Genomic DNA, 478 nt, shown 5'->3' with positions numbered 1-478 from the left:
CAGGAATTTGTAGTGTTTCACATGGTTAAAATCAGGATTTTGCACAATGTGAGAAAGAGGAAGATAAGTGAGCTTTATGAATTGACACAGTAAGGTTGTTCAGAAGTATTTAGGTGTCTCATGGGATATTCAGTCAATGTAAATTAGATGTGTAGTGGTTTTGAAAAATCTCACTCTATGCCTATTGCATGCTGAGGTGCCAAATCACTTCTAATAATAGTCACAGAGCCCTGTTATCCATTAAAAAGGAAAGGCAGAGAACTTTAGTTTAGCTTTGCAATTGTCCCTTTGGTTCCAACCTCCAGCTTTGAATTTAAGTATTTCTCTTCTATATGATAAGGACTAAGCAATCAGATACTCTTGTACCAAAATTTCCATCTACATACCTGATGGTAGGACCATTGCTCCAAGCCCCTTAAGCAGTAATTTGACATTGTCCTTGCCCCAAATAGACCATCTCTCTCTGCAATCTGTAGGG

This window comes from Chaetura pelagica, unplaced genomic scaffold (assembly GCF_000747805.2).
Source record: "Chaetura pelagica isolate M959 unplaced genomic scaffold, ChaPel_1.0 scaffold222, whole genome shotgun sequence".
Lineage (NCBI taxonomy): Eukaryota > Metazoa > Chordata > Aves > Apodiformes > Apodidae > Chaetura > Chaetura pelagica.
Note: the sequence above shows the minus strand (reverse complement) of the source record.